This window comes from Atractosteus spatula, chromosome 8 (genome assembly GCF_055471065.1).
Source record: "Atractosteus spatula isolate fAtrSpa1 chromosome 8, fAtrSpa1.hap1, whole genome shotgun sequence".
Taxonomy (NCBI): Eukaryota; Metazoa; Chordata; class Actinopteri; order Semionotiformes; family Lepisosteidae; genus Atractosteus; species Atractosteus spatula.
The window spans coordinates 23,527,210-23,550,374 of NC_142713.1; positions in this window are offsets into that span (position 1 = coordinate 23,527,210).

Below are 23,165 nucleotides of genomic sequence, written 5' to 3' on the forward strand. Positions count from 1 at the left end.
TAGAAAATGAGAGTGAATCAGCGAACTGGTTGAGTAACTAGGAATATGACTAGCGTGAACTGGTTGTAGACATAGGTGAGGTTTTAAGGAAGGTTCATAAGATGTAAAAATTTGGAGCATTTTTATTTATAATGACGAGTACAGTATTTTTTCAGTGGAACCCCTAAATAGCAACAAAGTTGATTTGGTACAGTTTGCAAATGCTGATATTAGAGGGAAATGCAAAGGGGGATATTAAAGAGTCCATGTGGTAATTGGCCACAAGCATTTCTCACTGTAGGGTGTGTAAAATACTGTAGATAGATTGTGAAATTGTATTGTTTCAGATCTCAAAGAGGTGCCAAAATGTTGGGTGTTAGTTTTAAGGCATTAACCACATCAACTTTGCAAGCTAGGCATTTTACCTTGCCGCTGTGATCAATTATGTGCTGTGCTCAAGGGTGTGCAATGCAGATACTAGTCATTTAGGAGGAATTGAGTGATTTGAAGTAGAAGCTGGAAGCCAAAGGAATATGAAACAGGTGTGAGTTTGTCCAATAGCTGCATTTTTGGAGGAAGCAACAAGGCAATTCTGCATCCAATGTGATTAAAGTTGACAGGGCATTGACACTCCCTTGAGAACATGATTAAATGATCGGGAAGAGTAACCTGGAAAAGGAATTAATTCTGGGGAGAGGGAAGTAGCAAGGAGTACTGAAAAAAACTTTGAAATAAGTATTTCACTATGGTAGGAAGTGAAGAAGTCAACAATATGCCTCTGGCAATACAAGAACAAAGTTCTGTATTGGATGGATGGATATATGGATGGATAGATGGATGGATGGATGGATAAGACTTTATTGATCCCGAAGGGAAACTGAGGTGTTACAGCAGCCCAGCCCAAGACAAGCAAAAACAAACATCAGAATAGATGAAAAATTAAAATACGTACAGTAATACAAAATAAATATATAATAAATACATAGTTAGGTGTGTGCAAAATATGCTCATAGTCACTGTAAAAAAATATATGGGTATAGGTATATACAGATTAAATGTCCAAAAAGTACAATAGTGCAACATGCTGTCCGTAGACGAGCAGATGAAGGGCTAACAGTCCTAGCCTAGGGCAGTATTATATACTCTGACAGCCGCCGGGAGGAAGGACCTGCGGAAATGTTCCCTTGAATACCATAGCTGGAGCAGTCTGTTGCTAAAAGTGCTCCACTGCCTAATAACAGTCCCATGTAGTGGATGAGAGGCGTTGTTCATGATGGCTGTGAGCTTGGTCAGCATTCACCTCTGCCACCACCTCCAGGGGGTCAAGACTCAGCCCCAACACAGAACCAGCCTTCTTGATGAGTTTATTGAACCTATTTACACCTCTTGTCATGATGCTGCTGCCCCAGCACACAAAAGCGTAGAAGATGGCCGCTGCCACCACTAATTCATAAAAAATGCGTAGCAGTGTTCCACATACACCAAAGGACCTGAGCCTCTTAAGAAAATAAAGTTGGCTCTGACCTTTCTTGAACAAGGCATCAGTGTTAACAGACCACTCCATCTTATCATCAAGGAGTACTCCTAAGTACTTGTAGGACTGCACCACCTCTATGTCTTCACCCTGGATGGAAACAGGGTTCAGCGGAGACTTATTGTATTCCATCGAAAGTCCATGACCATTTCTTTATTCTTGCTGGTGTTTAGCTGGAGATGGTTAAGATGACACCACTCCACAAAGTCGGCAATCAAGCTTCTATATTTCTCCTCCCTCCCATCACTAATACATCCCACAATTGCAGAATCATCCAAAAACTTCGGCAGATGATATGCCTCAGAGTTGTACTTGAAGTCAGAGGTGTAAAAAGTGATCAGGAATGGAGCAAGGACAGTCCCCTGTGGAGCCCCAGTACTGCTAACAATCTGTTCGGACACACAGCGCTGTAGCCATACATACTGTGGCCTGCAGGTCAGATAGTCTATAATCCAAGACACCAGGGGAGTGTCCACCTGCTCTGCCCTTAGCTTATCTCTCAGTAATGGGGGATGGATTGTGTTAAAGGCACTGGAGAAATCAAAGAACATAACTCTCACAATGCTCCCCGTCTTCTCCAGCTGAGAGTTAGCTCTGTGTAGCAGATAGATGACTGCGTCCTCCGCTCCCAAGTGTGACCGGTAGGCGAACTGCAGGGGGTCCAGTGGTGTACTCACCAGGGTTTTGAGGTGGTCCAGTACAAGCCTTTCCAGAGTTTTCATCAGGTGTGATGTCAGTGCCACTGGCCTGACTTTAGGGTGCCCCTTTTTGGGTACTGGCACCAGGCAAGATGTATTCCAGAGCACCGGAACCCTTTCTAAACTCAGGCTCAGGTTGAAGATGTACTGCAGCATTCCACCCAGTTGGTCTGCGCAGATCTTTAGCACCCTAGAGCTGTGTTATTACATAGTATTTATAGTAATTACATAGTATTAACACAGAAGAGGGAGTATTTGGGGTACTAGAAGCAGTCAAGTTTAATAAATCACTTTGGTGCCATGTTGCACTCCAGAAAACAAGAAGTGTTACTGAGGAGCCATTGACAGTTGCTTAAGACAAGGGTAGTACCCAATGACTGGAGTTTTGTTAATGGAGTACCTAACCATAAAAAGGGTAACAAAACTGAATCAAATAATCATAGACAAATAATTATGACGTCTATTCCATGTAAAGTAATGGAAATTATAACTACCTAGAGCATCACCTATATAGAAAAATATCCTAGGAAATATCCATAATGGATTTAGAAAATGTAGGTTTTGCCTAACTATTTAGAGTTCTTTTAACAAGCAATAACTGTAACATATACTCATAAAATGTACTGTTTAATTTAGATTTTTATAAAGCTCCTGAAAAAGTTAATCATAAAAATTCATTCTCAGATTGCAGATATTAGAAATTGAGGAAAAGACATGTACTTGGAATGAGAAATGGATGTTAAATAGTAAAAAAAAGTTACTGATAAGGGGTGAATACTCAGATTAGAGTGATGGATTAGTGGAGTTAGTGAACTGGAACATAGGGATTTGTACTAGGACCACTGCTCTAATTAATTTGTATCAAAGATCTAGATTCTGTTATAGCAAACTTGTCAAGCTTGCAGATGATAATTATTTTGTAGAATTAGCAAACATGGTAGAAACAGCAAATGAAATGTAAAATGATATAGAAAAGACAACACTTGGCAAACACTTCCAGATGAAATGTAATGCAGAGACATACAGGGTTTTTCATAGAGATAATAAAAACATTTTTTGTGATTTATGCTTATGTTGAATATACATTTTAATCTTTTTAACAATGTGGGGAAGCACATAAAAGGCAAACAAAATGCTAGAATATATACAGCAGTTCAAAATATAGAATTGAAATCAGGAGATATTATATTAAAATTATATAATGCACTGGCTCAATTTACAATATTGTGTACAATTGTGTTCACTACATTATACAAAAGATGTTGATTTTCTGGTATCAGTTCAGAGAAGAGCAACTAGATAGATTTGGGGGCTTAAGAGAATGTCCTACAGTGACAGACTGAAGGAATTGAACCATTTTAGTCTAACAGAAAAGACTGCGACGAGTAGAAAATACTCAAAGGCGTTGACAAAGTCCGATGGATTTCTACAGAGTGAACATAAAGCACAGGGCAAGTGGAAGTGCATTTAAAACCAAGAACAGGAGATAGTTCTTCACACAAAAGGTTGTGGTATTATTGAGCAAGCTACCCAGCTTAAAGCCAACACCTTGGCTTCTTTCAAGAAATAGCTGGATGGGATTTTTTCAATTAAATATTCACTACCATAAGGGTTAGATGGGCCACTTGGGCTTTTTGTAGTGAAGCAGAGAAACTGGAGAGGTTGAATGCTGGAAAACGTGGGAGTAAGAGTTACAAATACTGCAGAATTAATAAGGTAATTTGGAGTAAGCAAAGCAAACAGATGACAATAGAACTTGGTATTTATCACTCTGCAGTGATAGTGATCAAACTTCTGCTCAACGCAGGCTCTATGTCCGGAGCTGAAAACTGGAATACAGCACATGATCAATGATATCATCACCAAAGACAGAAGCATAATGAGGCTTGTTTATGTCCTTCACCTTTCTGCTGTTTTCATTATTTCTCCACTTCCTTTTTTCCTTCATTTGCTAATAATTGGCTTTCTTTCTTTTTTTGTTTACTCCTAACTCCAGAGTTCAGCCTTTTCTGTGTATTTTTCTACTAACACCATGCTACCAGAACAGCTGCTTTTGATGATCATGGGTAAATAACAAAAGTGTTCTTTCTTAAAGAAATACCTTGTTTATGGATGGGTCGATGGGGCTTGGCTAAAGTCCAGTCACTAATGGCAGGAAAAGCTGTAATAGAACACATGGAGGAAATTTTAATGGCGGCAGTGGCAAGTAGGACATCAGCTAGAGCCAGGGTCTGAAGGTAAAACTGTTAAGAGAAGGCTTGAAAAGGCTGACCAGCAGTGAAGCTGACTGAGACTGAGAAATGGCAGGCGAAGAGGATATGGTAGAGGATTGGTTATCTGGCCCTGAGAATCTTTCCTTGATCCAGTGAAGACCTCCATTAGCACAAGAGATTTATAGTTAAATGATGGAGGTTTTTCTTTCAAGAAAGCATGTGGCGATAAAATACAGGTAGGACATTTTCAATCATAGCATAATCATTTTCATGCACAGAGTCTATACAGAAAGACTAAAACAAGCGAGAAAGTGTACTACATACTATACAATACTACATCTATACTACAGTATAGATTTTTCAGAAAGTGATATCATGGATAATTACATATAAGAGTGCTGAGGGATATCTTGGTTGCTGTCATCTCTCCCATATATTTCGAGTGACAATAGATATGGCAAGAAAAACATTTGTTTCAATAACACTAAGCTAAACTTTGGAACGATAGTATTTACAGTGACAAACATTGACACAGACTAGTGCCATTTTAAAGAACACTCTTTCTTGGTAATTGCAAAATTCTTTATAAAGTCATTCTGTTAATATTAATGTTCCGTTAATCAGTTTGTAACCATGTCCCCACTCCTCTGCTCTTAACACTGAGGAGACTCAGACTGTCATCTAGATAAATTCATATTTGTACTGTGTAATCCAGACTTTTAAAAATGTAACTCAGAACAAGTATATACATTCAGGAAACATTTTTAATCTGCTGTACGCAGCAAATACTTTATCTATGCATTTTTTGGTAGAAGATTACCGAGTAAATTATTAGTTCCATGGATAAAATATCTCTGACATTCTTTCACTGAATGTTTTTAATGAACGTCTTTTAATGGATCCTTTCATGAGCAAGGCATTTAATGAAACAAAGCAATGACAGGGTAATTCAATTTACACTATTTTAAATGCCACATTATCATGTTTTATCTCTGAATTAATAATCATAAGTTTATTTATATAAACTTCCTTCTTCATGAATATTTATTTATATACTTCCTTCTGTCTGAACAAGCTATCATCATACTTGCTATGGGAGCATACTGTGTGATTTAAGCTGAGAAAATAAATGGGATTGTTATGAAGGATGGCTCTCTTCTGATTCCCTTTTTCAGTGATGAATAAATTCAGGGACTGTTGTTTCAATTCATACGTATGATGGAAATAGCATCATTTGACATCATTTTGCCTTTTTTTTCTTACAAAATTTGCTCATTACATTTGAAATTGAACTTTTGAGAAATGAAATACAGGGTATTTTGTTTAGCAGTCTGATTGAGCTGCAATTCAGCAATCACGTTCTAAAACACAAAGGAAGCCCATTGTGACTAAAATCAATACCATATTTTATATGAAGTAATAATAAATACTGGACACTATATAGAACTTCTAGGAGATCTGCTAATGGGTTAATATGATAACATTCTACTGGAATATTGTTTTTTGTTAATGTTAGAAAGCAGGCATTCAGAATTTCCCAAATGGCACATTCAGCGCTGACCAATGTCAGTAATGCATTACGTTTCCTCAAGACACAATAAGTTAAATGAGTTGGCTAGTTTGCTGCACATTAGTGAACCTGTGGCTTGCCTGGCAAGTAAACTTGGTGATCACATTGAAAGCCACTTCATGCTAACTTTGCTGTAGATGTAGTAGAACATAGGTTAGCACAATGTGCTGTAGATGCAATTATTCTGCCATACAGCTTTTGTGTCCTGGGTCTGATTCTGGCTTAAATGTTACTGTAGTAACATTGTGCCTTCTATTTGGAGTTAGTTTAATCGGTGTCTATAAATCATGTGCCTTTGTGTCTTGCACCCTGTCTAGAGTGTAGTGTTGCTTTACACCTTTTGCTTCCAGGACAAGTTGCTGTGGGACAGGACAGGTACCGTACAGTAACTCACCAACAATATGCAGCTTTCTAGCTTTTTACTGATACAATTAAAGGCAACAATTCCTGCAAGGCACAAAAAATGTTTATCTAATTCAGTTTTTTGGAAATGTAATCTTTGTAGTAGTTATCTTAAAACATTAATGTTTAGAAGTTCAATTTAATATTAAAAGAATCCAGAAAGGTTTGATATTGCCACAGCTTTAAGATGTATTGTTTATTAAATGGTTATTAAGGTACCTAAATTCACCAACTGTAAAGAGATGCACAAAACATTTTGGGGGCCTTATTCGTAAATTGAATTAACACTGTATCACTATAAGCAGTTTGCCATCTCGTGATTTCCACATCTGTTAAAACAGCAGTGGTTTTCACGGATGGGAGACTCCCACATGGGTGTCTCTTCACTGGAATTAAGCAATTGCTCAGCACATTTAAATTGAGTGCACAAAGCTGAATTCAGATTAACTCCAATGATTTGGGAATATCAACTTTAGAACATACAGCCATGAGATATAGTTATTGTCAAATCATGTAATTCATGTAATTCACCCTTAATCAGTATCTCAGTTTGCTCAATTGAAATTCAAGGTTGAGATTAATAAAAAGGCCATCCCCATTGCAAGTTACCCCACTATACAGTATGTTATTTATCACTTGTGTCATTGATGAATTGAGGAACTTGATGTAAAAAGTCCCTGCACTTACACTGTTTTTCAACACACCAAAAGCCAGCACTCAAGGATTGGTGGTTTATGGATTACTTTGTCCCAGAAAAGAAAAAAAAAATTTAAAGAGCAAAATCTGACAAAAATCTTCTTGAAGACAACGCTTTTGCACATGACTTAGATTATGAATGGTTATGTCCCAACATTAGATTTGAGTGATACTGTGGGTACATTAATAGTATATACCTCTATCTGAACTGTGTGTTGGGTAATTCTTTATGGATATTAATTCCCCTTTCTATGTCATTTTGGTTCCATTATTTAGGAAAGTATCCTGGATTTATAACGGGACCTTCTAATGTATTGGGTTAGCTACTGTACAAGTGAAACACACACTCTATCTTACTTAAGATGTCTAACCTTACTCTATTCCATTAATTAATATGGGCCAAGCCTTGCACTTTGAGTCACATGGGCAATGTTTTCTCTCTTATGGTACTGAACCCTCCTTAGTGACATTCGTATTATGTGGAAAAATTCCCTTAAGTACAGTATGTCTGCTCATTACACATGGTGACTTTCTGGTCCCTAGCCCTGACATTATTGGAGACCAACAGTATTGTGTAGGCAGAGTGAAACAGATAATGAGAGCATTTTTTATTATTTTTCGATTTTCCCTTTCCATTATCTTTTAAGGAAACTTCCTATGTTTCTGAGGAGGATTGTTTTTAATGTCATCTACAGTACTTCTCAGAAAGGATCCTGTCAGACAGTCCCCATGCCATGAATGAGTCTCAAACAATAGGTCATATACACATACAGTACTGTACAAACATACAAAGAGCAGCTCTCATGGTTATGTCATCTTTTAAGAGCATACATTTGCAAAGATTTTGTATAAATATCTCTTTATGTTTTACAATGCAGGGAGAAGGCTGTACAGCCTCAGATTAGTTCATATCCCATAATGTAAATAAACACATTCACTATATACAAAAAACAGGCCTGTGTCAGCAATGGAAGCCAAAGTAATAAAAATTATTGAATCTTGTACCACCAATTATTCATTTCCTTACATTTTTCTTGCTGCCAAATGCTGGCCCCAAGAAATCTTTTGTGTCTGTCTTAAATCAGATGGGTACCATCCACATGTGGACTCCAGCCACTGCTTCTAATAAGAATGAGTATCGGATTTGGTGCACAGATGTTTATTTGAAGGATCATTTGTTGCTTGTGTGTATTAAGTCTTGCATTTCACCTAACCAACTTCAACATGATTTATCTTTAAAGACAGATGTGAAGTGAAGAGTACACATACATTAGGAGGAAATATCAGAAGATAAAATTATTATAGTAAATGGTGCCTTTTGGCAAAATTTCAGCAACACTGCCACAGTTTGTTAAAAGAAAAATAATCATTTTGTAAAATCCTTATATTGTACCACTCTACATTGGTCTGAAAAAGTTCTGACCTTCCCCATGCTATCCCATTTTTTAAAATGTTTTATTTAAAACTGAAGATCAAAGTGAAGATTTTTGAAGAAAGGTTGATGTAAATTTCAGCAAGAACTAGATAGTGTATAATTATCCAGACCTGTAAACTCAATATTTGGTGGGAAGATGTTTGACAGCAGAAGTATTTTTGGCTGTCTCTACCAGCTTTGCACCAGGAGTTTCACGTACTTATTCTTAAGTTGTAACAGTGTAGCTATGGCCTTGTGCTTTGGATCATTTTCCTAATAAAAGATGATTTTTTGTCCCAGTTTTAGGTCCAAAGCAGGTTTTTAATTGTGTATAGAATCTTGTGTACTGTATATAACACATTACAACAAATATCAGTTGCTACTTCAAAGTGTCTTGACTGCACTCTTTAATGGGACAACATGTTAAAGCTGTGCAAGGCATTACAAGGATACTTTTACAGGTCAGTGTAGATATCCCAGTAGTATAAAGAATTTAAATTTGGAGTTAATATTCTGTTTTTACAGGTAATAAGTTGATTGTAGCAGGAAGGACATTTTCAAAGTCCACCCAGTAATGAAATTGCAATGATTTTCTTATATCCCATTTCAAATTAAATTTATATACAGTACTATATTATTGGTATACTGTATTGCACAATATATTAAAATATAATACGCAACCATTTAGGTCATGTTTTCTCGGCCACACACAAAGACACTATGAAGACACTATAAAGTTGAACCAACTTAACAACACATTATCAGACATACTCACTCAACTGTATAACTATCAATATTTGTCATAACAAATTAGAGCTGCACTTAAATAAATAGCACTTAGCTATTTTCAGTATTTTGAGAGCTTGTATGGTAGGCTTCCAGTAGTCAGGGGTGGGCCCTGATTGGGTGAGAAAAAAGATTAAGGAAATGCTTAACACTCATATCCTAAAATGGTGATAGCTTGAGATTTTCATTAAAAGAAAGCAGGGTTTGGAATATAAATGCAGATTTAAATTTAATCAGAATTGCTGGTGTCACAGTCATGTCAGTAGTTTTCAGATGGGATGCAGCAATAATGATGGCACAGCCACAACTGCAGAGAAGAGTAAAGGTGTTTATTGTGAGGAGATGTCCACACACAAAAAAACACTTAGAAAAATATAAATTAACCAAAGGGGAAAAAACACAGAACTATAATTACAAGAATATATACATTAATTTCTTTAAAAAAATAGATTGCTGTAGGCAGCTCCAACTCTACTCCACAAGCTTACTCCTATCTTGCTTTCTTCTGTTTTGTTTAGTTTTCTTTCCAGAGGATCTCCTTTTCTAGATAAAACTCCTCCTAGAAGGTTCCACTACAAAAGCAAAAAGGAATTATACAAAATAATGATTAGAATTCTGATAGAAACAGAATTCTGATATAAACTGTTCTCGAATAAATTTTTAATTTAACAATTAAAGCTGAAATTAAAAATGGGGAAATTAAAGCTGTGTTGGATATCACAATCATCATATTTTTTATATGTGCAGTGCAGTGGTTGGTTACTGCGCCTGTAGGTCAGTTTAAAGTCTGTTTTAAAGAGATTAATTCCATGCTGAAAATGACATAGTGGTATTATGAAAATACTACCCCCACATAATGGTATCTTCTTAAATATCGAACTACGCATGCGCAGCCCTGGGGCAGGCACTAGAAAAGCTGTGTCCCAATTCTCGCACTGTGCCCTAAGCCCTTCCTCCAAGTCACTGTGACATACAGCAAGTGTGGACTTAAAGTGAGTGAGTATTCGAGGAGTCATTGTTATGAAAAGAGTAATGGGACACCCTTGCATGACGTCACTTGCTGGTTACTTTGTACTATTAAATACATTTAATCTCATCTGTCACAGTACAAGAATGACAGTACAAGGAACATAACGTGTTCATTCACATTCATTCAAAGTAAACTAAGTATACCTGGCAATACATCAAAGCTTTGTACTATTAAATACGTTCACGTTGTATATTCTTTTAAATACACCGTAGCTAAATGAATATTCATCAGTCGAAATTGGGTGATGAAATAAAAGCTTTATGTCAACACTTCGTACCTAGAATACATACTGTATAGTATGAATCTAAAGTACAGTAGCGTAATGAAATTTATTTTTACATAAAATATGACAGTTTTAAAACTGTAAAAAAGTTTAATTTTACTAACATGAATATGTTATTCTCCATGGCAACATCTCTCCACTTCAATAGCTAGAACATGAAACATCACCATTCCGCAAAGTATCGTGGGTAATTCCCTTCAGCAAAGTCCTCTCCATTGCACTACTAAAGATGGTGGATTAAACACACGTTTCTGACACACTTTCTCTTTACAAAGTCCTAACTGCTTTTCAGCTAAATCATATTGTTACAAATGACTGGTTAGGAAAATGGTGAAAAGGATTTGACCGAGCGGTTTAGTCAATCAGTGAAATAATTATTCATAACCCCCAACTTGTACATGATTTCTAATGATGAACCTGAGTGGCTGGTATAACTAGAATCATGTGAATTCTTTATTCTCTGGCACAGCTTTGTTGAGAGGAGTAATAATCCAGGCACACTTGGTTAAAACAAATATTTATTACAATAAACTACGCATGACACAAAACATACAACACACAAAGTTACATTATATACAGTATTTACAAACAAGGCGTTTCAGAGGCTTAACATTCTGGTCACCCAGAAAACCCCAGATTGCTACTAAGCGCTAAACTCTTAATATGCCTACAGAGGCCACACAAGAGATGAGCTGCTTTTTGACTAAATACCATGCAACCTGCAGTTAAATCTCTCTCTCTGCACCCTGGATGTCACAAAATAAATGGGAGCCTATATCACTATCCATACAATTTATCCATAAGGAGTTCCTCCAAGCCCTACCACTTGCTTTTGTCCATTAGTCCTGTACTAGGCCCAAAGTCCTTTCCAGCACTCCCTCGCCATGGAGAAACCCCATTAGGCGACATCGCACTTCATCCTCCCTCTGAGGATGAAGGATGAAGGATAGGCCTATGGCCTATATACAGTAAGTTTAAAATCCAACACAGTCTTATTAGTTCAAGGTTAACAATAACCTGAGAGGAAAAAAATATTTTAAATATAAAAATATAAAAACTGAATAAAGCTTGACATTCGACTCACAAGCCAAGTCTGCACCGATTACCTCGACCCAACCGGTGACTGTTCTGCATGATAACCTTATTTTCTCAAATTTGCTCTTGCTCTCTGGACAAAGAATATCTGCGGTTTCTATCATACACTCCTTCAAAAACTCCCCTTCAGAGAGTGGTTTGCTTTGTTTAGCAATTTTCTATGCAAGCATGTAGCTTGCCTTTGTGCTGGGCCTCTTGGATAGCAGAAGGGCAGAAAAATACATTTTACTGAGCCTGTAAATTAGCGGCTAGTTTGGAAGCTCTATTAGCCCACTCCTCGCATGACAGATTGCTAGCATAGTTAGCATGTTTGGTAGAAAAATGCCAACTGAGATTGTATTCTTTGAACACCACAACCATTTCCTTACAAATTAAACATTTAGCCTTTGTTCCAACCTCTGTGAAAATATATTTTGCAGTCTATTCTTTGTTAAACACTCTGCATTTACTGTCGTCTTTCTGCTTCTTCAATCTGCTCATTTTGGTGCAGGTTCCCTCAGAGTACAATGGACCCACTTTAACTGGTAAATCAAACTGTTAAAGTAGGGGTTCCCAGACTTTTTGGGTCCATGCCTCCCTTGACCTATCAAATTTTCCACATGCCTCCGCTGTCTCAAAAATAAGTTCTATGGCAGTGTGACATTTTACAAAAGATTATAAATTTGAAAAGGAAACGATGGGTCAAAATAAAAACAAAGTTGATTCAATTTTTATTATTTTTAATCATTTTCAAAACCAAAATACTTTTTGGTTAATGGTTTTTAAAAATTAGTCAACATCTTTGTAAAATGCAAATAAAATGAATTGGGAAAAAGTACAAATTTAACATGAATGTTTTTACAAAAGAGGGATAAATACAACATCTTTTTGTTTGTGCCTCTTAATGGGTAGGTGGGCTTGTTTAATAAATTATGTTAACATAATTCACCAAAAATACTGGGTCGTATTTTTTAAATGGCAACACGCATCGCCTTCTCAATATTGACTCTTGATCTGTACTTGGATTTGATAACCGCAAGTGCTGAAGCCTCACAAATTTAGGAAATTGCAAAGGGAAGCAGAATTTGCAAGAGTTTTAAATTCTGAGAGGATTAAATTTACACGATCAAATGAAGCAAAACACCGCGATGGTGGTTTTGCTGTCCAAATCACTTGTAATCAATTTGGCTGTGAAACTGAAGGATTGTAAATTGAAAATCTCAGATTTAGAGAAATGACTTAACCTACTGTCCTTCCAAATGAAAACTGTGAAAAATGAAAAAAAAAATGTGCTCGGAAGCAGAGATACAAACGCAGATGGAGTCTTCGTCTAAAAGAACTGAAATAAGAAGGCTCGGAAAATATCAGAGAAATAGTAATAGAGGTACTACAGTGAGTCGGATTGCTCCTGAGTACTCTACAAAGTTTTCATAAGTGTTAGACACAGTTCATCGGATCTGAAGAGATGACTACAAACAGTGACAAGTCATTGCTCATTTCAAGAAGCTAATATTATATTCCTACAAGAATCTCGCTCTACAACAAAATTCCACATCCTATAGTAATATAATCCCCTACTACCTGAGATCAAAATTGGAACTTGCAATATTTTAGACAAAAAGTGCAATAATAGATACATCTGAACAATTATGGCAGAGAGATTCCTTCATGTCAAGGAGAAAGTAATTTTCACTTATATACGGTAGACGATTCTGATAATTCTGCTAGAACTTAAAAATTACTCTCCCCACACCGCCAAAAACTAAAGACATTCATTTTAAAATACTGAACAACATACTGTATATCCCTCTAAGGAATTTCTGAGAAAAAGGTTTAACTTTAACTGTAACACCTGTACATTTTGTGAATCTGACATTGAAACAACTACATGTAATCATTCAACAGCTTTCTGGCACTCCGTATGTTCTTGGTTAAATAATAGTAAAATTGGTTTAAATCTAACATTTAAGGACATCATTCTTTGCATTCTGAATTCAAACAAAGAAGTACATATAATATTAAATATTATTCTCATGTTGGCAAAATTTTACATACATACATGTGCAGTAGGTATGTAAAAAAACTCCTATGTGCTTTAAATAATATTTTAATTCATTTAAGCTATACTCAAATTCAGTTGGTTTACCGAAATCTTTTAGCATATAAACATGTGCATTTAATTTGACCCCTAACACCCCCCACAGCCTTTGTACTGTTGATAAGGTTCCAACTGATTTGTTATTCTGTTTCACTCATTTGATGTTGCCTTATTCTGTCCTGTTGTGACATCTGTATGAGTATACCCTTGTTGTATTTTCTTTTTTGTTTATGCTGTAAAAAACAATTAAAAGATAAGAAAGAAGGGCACATTAAGGGTGTATTGGGGGCACTTGTGAGAAACATAAATTTAGAAATGGGACACCCTACACACATTTGCTGACTTGAACAGGAACATGCATATGAAGGGCACAAGTCCACAAGTGTGCATACTGGGACACAGCCTAAACCAGCCCCCATTGCCATTCTATCGTTTAGGTCCTACAGATTGCGGGAGAAACCATTTTGAGGGTGAGAAACAAAACAAGGCGTTAATGAGAAACACATGAGTGTGCATACTGCTAAATTGGTGTTTAATTTCACATACAAAACAAAGGAAACAGGTGTTTAGCTTGGGTTAATATTTAGTTTTGATAATACTTGAATGACCTTACTTTGTGTATGCACCCACAAAGCAAACAAAGCTATCCCTGGGATTCCAGACTAGTAAAAGTTTGTTTGTGTTTTTTTATTTAGTGAACTGTTTGCGTACAGTATGTATGTGTATGTGTGAATACTTCACAAGTGCCAGGTGATCTGGAAACTACAGTTTATATGAGCAGAGTTAATATTGTTATGTGTAGATGAAGAGCACTCTACATAGAAAGCTTTCACAGAGTCTGTTGAATGTGGATAACATCAAGAGTGACACAGAACATCAAAGCTGCATTTACAGATGCAGCCATTCAAAATGGGTGGGGTATTTCGCTGTATACCCCTGTGGGCGTGTCGCATCAAAACGCAGTATCACGCGGTGTATCGCGTCATTTGACGTCATACCGGAAAGTATCCGGAATCACCTTGTAAAACCACCAGAAGGGGCCAATAAAGCTTAACCTCTCATGTACAGCATTTGAGCTTTTAAATTTAAACTGTGTATTACAGCATGTTAATCATCAGTCATTAAAAAGTTGGTATATTTTATGAAAGCAAGATTGCTCAGTTGGGCAAAAGTACACAGCCTACCTTTATCATAAATATTTTAATTATGCAGAAATATTTTATGCATCAAAGCCTTTACCGAAGATATTACTCATATTATTAATAATGAACGACCTTGGACAAGCTGTAAACTCAAAGTTTTACGCTGGTCAACATTATTTGTAACCGTCATTTTAAATGAAAAGACTTTATTTTTTCATTGACAAAAAGTAACAACAAAGCATTTCGTTGATCTAACTAACAAGGACGGGACATTAGCTAGCCAATATGATAAAGGAATAATTTACTTTTTTTGTTTATTTCTTTAGCACATTTATTTGAACATTTCCATCGATTGTACAAGCACTGAAAAACTGTCCAATCCCTAGTTCGTCTGGCATTTTCTTTTAGTATAACAGACATAAAAACTCCCTTGCTTTTAACAGAGTGTTTCATAATTTCTAACAACGAAAATTATTTAAACTGCGACACTTATCATTCAACCAGAGCTCAAAATATCACAAGGATCCTCAAGAGCACTGTTTTAGACTGTTTTAAAAGATACTTGTACCAGATACATGAGAATCCAAACTTTTTTATTTACATCTTTAAAATTTATCACACAGTAACATGTCAAATTTCAGGGGCGTCCGTATACTAGAGATTATGGTACCGCTTCAGAAGGGTGTCAGCCAGTCAGATTCCAGGACCGGAATTATCTGTTTTATAATCGAGAATATGTAAGCACGTATCTAAATAAATTAATCATGATATTAATTTAAGGATCTAAATTTCTAAATCTATTTATCTATATAGCTGGTAGTATTACTGTATTTCACTTTCTTTGTAAACACATTTTGTTAACACCCGAATCGCAGGTGGATTCTGTTTTTTGGTCTGTTATGGTCTGTAGCTCAAATCCTGCTTAACTAAAAATTAGACGCGAGAAGAGTATTATTGGACAATGTTGTGAGGCTCTGGCGGAATTTCTCTGTAAACTGAAGAGTTATAGAGGAGACAGGTTGTGTATCACTTCTTTTGACACTTGTAAAAAAAAACATTCCAATGTTAATGCGACACAGAAGATAATGTGGTGTATTGGTCGTTAGTGAAAAGATTTAATCATTTAATCTCTTTACTGTGCACATTTTAATCCGCTTAGTATTGAATATTTATATGGAATTTTACCACTAAAGGGAAATTTTAGTAGCTAAGCATAAAACGCAGAGGAGCATAACGAAGGTCATAAAGGTCATAAACGATATTAATTTAGGAACATAAACATATTATGTAAACTGTATGTTGCTGTTATTGGTATTTTAAAGAAAAAATACACACCAATACTCAATTTCTCCTAAAGTATATTGACATTTTTTATATTTCAAAATAACACATGTTCGTACTGTAAGTACAGTACACAGCGGTACCGCAGGTTGAACTGTAGGGCGCAAATCCACCCGAACCCAAAAACCCAACATATTAATGTGCATTCGCCTGATGCTGCGTGGTTTTCATCACTCTCTGCGGGAGTGACGAATTAAACCGGTTTCACAGGTTTTTTCAACCCCCAGCCACTGTTGTTTCATCGGTTGTTATCCTGTAAAGTGCTTTGAGGAGCCACCTTTAAAGGCGCTATATAAAATAAAGTTTTATTGATCATATTTTTCCTCCCAGAACTTGTAAATTGTTGTTGTTATTGTTGTCTTGTAAAGCGCTTTGAGAAGCATACTGTCCAGCTTGTCAGGTGCATTCTCTTGTAAAATAATAACTAGACCTTTGGGCTTATTAGTGCTCCACTTACAGCAACCCAATGTAAATACATTTTGTCTCCAAATCCACCACCACTTGTATGAATCATAGCCCTGCCAAATTATGCAAATTCCACTGCAATGGTTGTGAGCAGGAATTTTTCAGTATGGCATCTCCATGTTCAAGTACACACTGCTCTGTGTGCAAATGCAAATGCATTTAAAAAAAGTTTTTTTTTAAAAAAGCCACCTTTAAAGGCGCTATATAAAATAAACTTTATTATTATTATTAATATTGATGATATTCTTCCTCCCAGGACTTGTAAAATTGTTGTTGTTATTGTTGTTATCCTGTAAAGCGCTTTGAGAAGCATACTGTCCAGCATATTGTATTTCACTACACTTTGACAGATCGTCTTATAATCACTTGTTAACCCCAGGATACATTCCTCATGGACTGGGGCAAGGTAGAAGGGGTGTTTCACCCTCGCAGCCCCAAAGTGCACCCTGGGGGTCCAGGTGCCTCGGTGCCCGGCAGGACACCAGGCCGCAGCAGGGTGATGGTCGAACCGGTGTCGACAAGGGCCTGGCAGGGTCTGCCCTTGATGAGGCAGGGAAGAAATAAGCCCCGGCTGTGGCCAACCCTTCCCACAGCAGGCGGGGTGAAGCGCTCCTTCTGGCTTTCCAGAGCGGGGGTAGCGTCGCTCAAGGGCGGCCTTCCCCCCTTTAGGCCACCCCGCTTCCGTTTCCCAATGGCATCCGGAGTCCCCGGGGATCCAGCGCCTGGCATTCCCGGGCGATGTGCCCCCTCTCCCCACAGCGGTGGAAGATGACCAGCTGTCCTCGCTCCCCCAGCATCGCTCTGCTGGCCGTCTCCTCCTCCCCATCTGATTCCCCGTGCGCCCCTCCGTTGGTGCCCACCGGTCTCCTAGAATACGGCATCAGCCTGCTCAGCCAGAGCCAGGGCCTGCTCCAAGAGGATCGGCGCAGCCAGCATCACGTGGCGCTGCACCTCAGTCGGCACCAGGGCCCAGAGGAACGCCTGGAGTGCTATCTCCTGGTGGGCCTCCTCCGGGAGAGTAGGGTAACCCTGGCGGGCTAAGTAGGCCACGTCTGTGGCGACTGGACCCAGTGGCTCTCCCACTAGGCAGCAGCGTTGGTCCAACCTTGCCCGGAGCAGTCCTGGCGCCTCCCCTCTCCTGCCAAAACACCTCCGGAAGGCCGACGCCAACACCGCGTAGTTGTACTGCTGGTCCCCGGGTACATCCAGCAATGCCTGGCAGGGCTTCCCCTCCAGGACGGCGGCGAGGTGGCCCACCATCTCCACCTGAGACCAGCTGTTTGCCCAGGCCGCCATCTGGAACTGGGCCTCAAACATTTGCCATGGGATCTCCCCATTATAACGGCTCGGTCTCACCGGCGCAGGCTGGAGCAGGGGTGGCGGGCTGGATCCCGCTGGTCTGGCGTCTCTTTCCTGCCACATGGCCTGAGGTGACCCGGGAAAGGGCCCCCCTTCCGCTTAGTAGGTCACCGTGGGGTAGCCCTGATAAGGGCTGTGGCCACTGGCGGTGCTGAGGGGTCATCCCAGCCCCTGGCGGCTGCTGCTCGCCCCCAAAAGGTGCTTTAGGGGGTCACTCGGCTGCTGGGGGAACAGGCGCTTCTCTGAGTCCGACATCATCGGCCGTTCACTGTCCATACTCCCGCTTCTGACACCAATGTAATGAATTTGGGTTCGCTGAGGACGAACACAGAGACTCAAACCTGTTAAAAACTGCGCTTTAATTCTTCTACATCACCACCCGCCAGCAGCACTCCAGCGCCCAGACAAGAGAGAAACATAAGACAAGCCCACCAAGAGCGCGGGCCCGAGAGAGAGAGAGACAGAGACAGAGAGAGAGAGAGACACCAAGGGGTGCGGAACCAGGGAACTATTTACATGGAAAACGGGCGATCTCTCCAGACTGTATGCCCATTTCACTGTTACCTGGATACCTCTTGGGGGATATCCTCTATATCCTCTTGGGGGGAATATCCTCTTGGGGATATTCTAACAACAAGTGATTATAAGACGATCTGTCAAAGTGCAATGAAATACAATATGCTGGACAGTGTAGTGGCAATGCTTGTTAATAAGACAGAATTGAGCGTTGCTGTGCTTTCCTAAATGAGGCCCCATCTCTCTCTTCATCTCTGTGGTGCAGCCACAGAGAAGCTATTCATGCAGGCTGATTTAAAGATGTTTTCTTTTGATAAGGGACAGCTCCCAAATGGGGATGCACTTAGCTAAGCCTGGCTATCATGATCAATGGTCATCCATTGGTGCCTATCTGTCTAGGGAGTGCCAGATGGACATCTGGACTGCATTCCTAAGTGTCAGGAGTAAGCGACTCATATCTCACCTTGATCAACAAATCAGGGACTAGTAGGGCTGAGTAACCCACGTGGGTCTCTGATGCCCATGAAACTTTCAGCCAATGAACGAGCTGAAGTTCCTCCAGGTAAAAACAGACAACACAGAGAAGAATTCTAAAGACTATTCTAAGGAGAATTCCAGGGGTGCGAGACAATTCCAGGGCAGGATGGCCCAGGAGCAGAAAGGCTCCCAAGGGCAGGACATTCTCGCAGCGCGCCTCCTGACCATCCTCAGACTCAGCCTGGACCAACACGTAACGGCCAGTGTGTCCAAGTGCCAGAACTTTCCTTTGTTCTAAGAGTCGAGAGCGGAGGTTGGCATGAGTAACCAAAGGATCCACCTGAGGTTAGCACCAGCAGCAAGCCTCGTGAACAGGTCGAAACTGTGGACAGCTGAATCAGTGTTCAGAACTAGAGCTTCATCAGGAACGAACCGGTCTTCTTCCTGACCTGTTGGGACCCACAGTCATCTTTTCTCCTGTGCACAAACTTCACTAGTTAAAGCCAACACTAACTAGCCGGTCTTCAGAGAGCATCAGCAGTGCACCGTCGCAAGCCGCACAGCACAGCCTGGCACCGAGCCAGAGAACGCGGATTGGACAGCAACAAGCCTGCAACTGTTTCTTTGCTTGTGTCTGCAGGAGATCTGAATCCCCAGAGATTGGATGAGTGTTCAACTTCACTGCATTACTGCTCAAGAATTCAATTGTTATCCCAACCAGTTGATATCAGTTTAATTCCTAAGAGTTATGTACTTGTTTTGAGTATCTAGTGTAGAAGTTGTAATCCAAGTTCATTTACGAAACGGTCTAAATGAATGATATACCGAACGTACGTTCTCTTGATATGTGTAACTCTTCGTAACTGATTGAATATATATCTTTTGTATTCTGATAACCCTCACGATAAGACCTGTTAGGTTTACATGCATATTTTATGTATTAATAAATGTATTCTTGTGTATTAGTACCTGTGTGTGTGCGTTGTTTGAGTTATATCGCATGGTTGGATTCTAAGGCCATTAAAAGAATCATTTTGTGATTTACTGCTACAATTAATAATTGTCCCAGTAAATGCCCAAACCCCTACAGAACTGGTGCCTCGTGAGAGCACACTACAACAGTATGCTTCTCAAAGCGCTTTACAGGATAACAACAATAACAACAACAATTTTACAAGTCCTGGGAGGAAGAATATCATCAATATTAATAATAATAATAAAGTTTATTTTATATAGTGCCTTTAAAGGTGGCTTTTTTTAAAAAAAAACTTTTTTTAAATGCATTTGCATTTGCACACAGAGCAGTGTTTACTTGAACATGGAGATGCCATACTGAATAATTCCTGCACACAACCATTGCAGCGGAATTTGCATCATTTGGCAGGGCTATGATTCATACAAGTGGTGGTGGATGTGGAGACAAAATGTATTTACATTGGGTTGCTGTAAGTGGAGCACTAATAAGCCCAAAGCTCTACTTATTATTTTACAAAAGAATGCACCTGACAAGCTGGACAGTATGCTTCTAAAAGCGCTTTACAGGATAACAACAACAATAACAACAGCAATTTACAAGTTCTGGGAGGAAAAATATGATCAATATTAATAATAATAATAAACTTTATTTTATATAGCGCCTTTAAAGGTGGCTCCTCAAAGCGCTTTACAGGATAACAACTGATGAAACAGCAGTGGTTGGGGGTTGAAAATACCTGTGAAACCGGTTTGTTCACAATGTACTGTAGACACAGAGTGTTACACCAACGCATTAGCATGTTAAAGTGATTCCATTGAGGAGCCGGGCGCGATAATTGTTTTGTTCCTTGATACAGTATCTGATCTGCAAGGCCATTTGGCTGCAGCGAATGTGAATTCTGTCTGGCATTACCAGATTGTGAAAAAATAAAAGTATTTTAATCAAGATTCCCTTATAAAATTAACGTGAAACAAAACAAAAACTAAAAATAAGATACAATCTACAGACATTCACAACATAAACATATCTTAAACATTTACATATATTGTTAAATTATTACTTTAAATATCTACTTTAGGTTACTGAAACAGCCAGTTAATAAAATCGTTGCAATTTTGTTCTTGTTTGGAGGTGGGGATATTCTGACAACAATTGATTTAAAGACAATCTGTCAAAGTGCAATGAAATACAATAATTACGCTGGGTGAACGTTCTGAGGTCAAATTCTTCCGCGACAGGGGTACCTTTAAAGTGCAGATGACGGCACTGAAAAATGTTGGCGTGCCCTCTCTTTAAAGCCCTAGCCAAATACGAAGACAGTACGTACAGTTATAATTCAAACTGAATTAAAAACTACTCCTATTTGGCATTTTATTTATGGAGGCGGAAAGACGCCCCCCCATCTCTGGGTGCCTGAGTTGTCGCCATCTTTAACCATTCCGTGTCCGAGTCGCAGCAGGTAGAGACACGTTCGAAAAAAGTTCATCCCAGCTACAATACATTATTTTTAATATTTTTGTGGTAAGAGGGAGCAAAACATCAGTATTTACTGCTAGTAATTAGTGTACGATCTATAGTTGAAATCTGAGCCTAAATGAAAAGAAAAAGCATTTTCAGAGAGCAATTACGCTGTGTTTATGTAGAATAATTGATAAGGTTTATGAGCAATCTAATTACTTATTCGTTTAAAACGCTATATAAAATAAAGTTCATTATTAATTTGCTGGACAGAGTGGTGAACATTATTATGCAGAAGACAAAGATAACGATTTACGTTAAAAGACATTTAATTAAACACGGGTTTGTGATTTAAATGGGAAATGGGGTAACGGGAACTCTTATTCTAAATAAAAAATAATATAACAAAATAATATCACTAGTATGATACTTTAGCAAGGTTTACAGAACAAATGGATAAAATGGGAACAGTACAACTTAATGTATGAACTTTGTTGTACTGTATGTTTATGTTGTGTGTTGCTTAGTATCTGTATAAATGTTTGTTTTAAAAAATGATAGGAAAAGTTAAAAAAAAATAATGAACTGTGAAATATCACCAATGAAAAAATAAATAGTGGTAAAAATAAATGTTAACGAAAGTCTTAATTGGGGAATGTCCTTTCTGAAAACATTGCAGTTTCATCTTGCAAAAAATACACAAATATTAATAGTAGCTGCCTGACTTTTTCACGGTTGCTGTGTAGCACATACCTAAGAACAATTACATACATCAGCCTTGACATTTAGTGCATATTTAATGTCCTCTGCAGACTTAAAAGCTCTCAGCATTTCCAAAGTGACCCTTGAGTTAAGTGTTAAAATAGTTTTAGCAACTGTAAAAACGTAGTTATCTTCTGTCAAGGTTACAAAATGGAGACCTTTTTTATGATCTTTGATACATTTACAATAGTTCATTATTATTTTTTTTTATAAACAGCTGTTGAACACATTTGCTTTTTCCCATTAAAATTAATGTACCACATATGCACAAGTTAAGCAGAGCATGGGAGAAATGTCTGTAACCAGTGGCTTGTCTAAATCCATCCAAATTAACTGTTTTGCTTTTCACTTCTCTGTAGTTTATTATTGTTCTCTTGATGTTCATCATCATTGCTTGTTAACTTATATATATAACAAATATTGTTTCAATAGTCTGTGTTCACATTAGATTAATATTTACTTGCACGTATAACTTTTTAAATATTTTTCAATTAATTAACTATTATATGATTAGAAAAATTAAATTTCAAGATTACCTCCTTTTAACAGAGCAATATAATAAAGCTATATTGATATTATAGTGACATTAAATAACCCAAGCGTCTGTGCTTCACAAAGTACTAGCAAAACATTAAAAAGAAAAAAAACAAGAGCAATTAAGGACATACAGTACATGTAAATGAGAAAATAAGTCATGAGTAATATCATTTACTGATCTGTATGTTTGTGCAGATTGATATTTGGGAATACTGTATAGTATTACAATGCAATATCGAGAACGCATTTTACTGTTTTTTTTGTAAAAGGCAATTTCTCAAGTTGTGTCATGGGTTGGTTTTCTCAGACCTCCAAAAAATGAAAAATAACTATTAAAAATAATTTAAATAATAAT